Source organism: Sinocyclocheilus anshuiensis, unplaced genomic scaffold, assembly GCF_001515605.1.
Source record: "Sinocyclocheilus anshuiensis isolate Anshui unplaced genomic scaffold, SAMN03320099.WGS_v1.1 scaffold1477, whole genome shotgun sequence".
NCBI classification, from domain to species: Eukaryota; Metazoa; Chordata; class Actinopteri; order Cypriniformes; family Cyprinidae; genus Sinocyclocheilus; species Sinocyclocheilus anshuiensis.
Window position 1 is genome coordinate 351847 of NW_015547710.1, and position 3107 is coordinate 354953.

General features: G+C 36.2%; 1 protein-coding gene across 1 annotated transcript in view; it reads left to right on the forward strand.

Moving 5' to 3' along the window:
• Positions 1–3107, forward strand: part of usp43a (ubiquitin specific peptidase 43a) — a 95569-nt gene that overhangs the window by 83201 nt on the left and 9261 nt on the right. The gene's annotated exons all lie outside the window — the stretch shown is intronic.

The window sequence follows — 3107 nt, forward strand, 5'->3', positions numbered from 1 at the left end:
TCAGTCGTGGTATTGAAGGTGGAAGAGAGCACTGTACATTCACTCCCCCCACCTACAATCCCTGACGGTACCAAGACTCGAACTCACAACCTTGGGTTATGAGTCCGACTCTCTAACCATTAGGCCACGACTTCCCTTAATATTTTTTATTACATTTTTCCTGTTGACATAGGAATAATATAAGGGTTAAGGCAATAAAACATGTTTTACACCTAAATTAAAATGTGTGTTATGTCTTTAGCAAACATTTAACAAAACTTAAAGGGTTAGTTCACCCAAAAATGAAAATTAGGCTGCGTTTTACTCACCCCCGATGCATCCTAGGTGTATATGACTTTCTTCTTTCAGACGAATCCAGTCGGAGTTATATAAAAAATTGTGTTTGATCTTTCAAGCTCTATCGTTGCACTCAGCGGGTGTTGCATTGCTTCTGTCCAAAAGACGTGAAATAAAGCACGTTTCCATAAAAAAGGTGTCTCACACAGCTCCTGGGGGTGAACAAAGGCCTCTGTAGCGAATCGATGCGTTTTTGTAAGAAAAATATCCATATTCAAAACGTAATAATCACTTTAATCAGGATGCTTTTTATTTCACGTCTTTTGGACAGAAGCAATGCAACACCCGCTGAGTGCAACGATAGAGCTTGAAAGATCAAAGACAATTTTTAATATAACTCCGAATGGATTCGTCTGAAAGAAGAAAGTCATATACACCTAGGATACATCGGGGGTGAGTAAAACGCAGCCTAATTTTCATTTTTGGGTGAACTAATCCTTTAACTAACTACCCTTTACACAAACGTCATTACAGCAGCTAAAAGTCCAATGCCCATAAAGACACTAAATGATTAAACATGTATAAAAATTTACAAATGATGAATAGTTTCCACTTTAGATTGAGTACTGCAAAAACATTAACAAATAATTAATAAATGATTTGTAAAGATGTGTAAATAGGGTGAATTCAGGTCATTTGGGACACTTTTTGCCATTCAGACGACTGCTCATAATGAGTTATGAGTTAATGAATAATATGTTAATGTGAATAGTTTGTGAGGTGCTTAAAATTACTAATTAAGCTAATTTTATGTGAACTGAAGTTTAATGACATTTGTTAGCATTAAAAAGTACATCAACAAATAATTTCTGCAAAATAATTTGTAGATTTTTAAAAAAGTGCATGATCGTATGAATTGAAAGTTTAATAACATTTGTAAGCATTAAAGGTGACATATCATGAAAATCTGACTTTTCCAGGTTTTAAGTGTTATAATCAGGTCCCCGGTGCATCTACCAACCAAGGAAACGTTATTGTGTTTTCGCAAGCGATAATGGTGTATTCGTTCTAATGCCATGGCGAAAGTTTGAGCAAAACCTGCTAACTGTTCTGCCTTTGGCTGCACAGACGAACACAGAACACTGTTCAGAGTCCCAGCCTCAGAGGAGACAACAGATTCTGGGGACACCAGAGACTTATATTACATATTGTAAAAAATGGCATAATATGTCTCCTTTTACTAATGATCCATATATACAGTACCATGGTATTACCATCTGATAGCATCACTATACCAGGATACTAGCACTGTACTTTTTTGTTTGGTGCAGATTTGAGAAAAATGAATGTTGCCGAGGTGTCTGATCACCTCTTCTTACCAGTGCTTCATTTTTGCACTCTCATCCATGTCTGTCACTGTATAAATAAGTTGTTTATTTGTAATTATGATGTTCAGATGATAGCAGAGACATTCCATTTCTCATGTGGTTACCTGCTGTTCTCTGACGCAAGCCGCTGCTCTTGTGTTCTGAAAGCCAGCAGTTTAACCGTGCAAGTAATTAAGTTTGTCAGCCATTGCTGAAGATGTATTCATTCATTTAGAGGTTTCACAAGCAAGATTGATTTAAGAAGACCACATTTTCCAAGTAATGACTGGAAGCATATGGATGCCACAAACATTTATCATCAAATAGATTGTTCGTACGAACACAAGTTCAGAGAATGGAGAAAAAGCATGCAAAGTTAGTTAGTGTAACTCCTGAAACAAAGGTGTGTGTGTGTGTGTGTGTGTTTTGGCTCCCCAAAGTTCAGGTTGAGGTAAGGTAAATTGTTCAGTGTATAAGACAAGATAAGTTGTTCGGTGTGAGATAAGAAAACCCTTGCGTGTGTGTGTCAGAGCTTTCTTCTCAATAGACCAGAGCTGAAGAATTCAAGTGAATTCCCCTCACACCTCTGAATTATTGTTCCCTGCATTTAAATCCTCTCAGAAACAATCGCAATTAATGCAGCGGACTGCATGTCAGAATTAATCTGGCTTTAGCCTAGCTCTCAGAAAAACTCAGCCATGCTCCAGTCACATCTTCAAATTACCCTGCACTCCTTTTTGCCGCAGCTTTTCCCTCTGTCATATTTGATCGATTGTTTGCAGAATTGCATAGGGTGAACAGTGAGGGCTTGAACACGGTGTGTTTTTCCTCTCTCTTGTGGTTTAGCCAGGTGATTATTGACATTTGTGTCCATAGGCCATATTTGATTGATTGATTTTCTCAGTCTGAGTACCTGTAATGATAGTGAGACCTGCAGATGAATCCAAGTGGTAATTAACATGAGTAATAAAAAGCTAATTTTAGACTTGCAATTTTGAAAGATAAAGTAACTGGCCATTGTTGACTTTTTTTTATTTATTTTTTTTAGCCTCTATACTTTTGTCTTTTGTAATGATGAAATTAAATTACATTAGAGCCATATCGCAGTGGTGTGACATATTTGTTATAGTTGACTCTGGTCATGACCCAGTTGCATGTCATACCTCCTGTCTCGGTTGTTTCCTTATCCTCCCTCCTTTACTGCACAATCAATGGCCAAAAAAAACTTTAATTAAATTATAATAAAAATATATTGCTTAATATTAGTGTGGAAATCATGAAACTTTTTTTTCAGGAATCTGAATGAATAGAAAGTTCAAAAGAACAGCACTTGTTTGAAATAAAAAATCTTTTGTAACAAATGTCTGATCAGTTTAATGTGCTGAATAAAATTATTACATCCTTAAAAAAAATCTTACTGACCCCAGACATTTGAACAGTAGTGTAAATTCAGTTTAAATATAT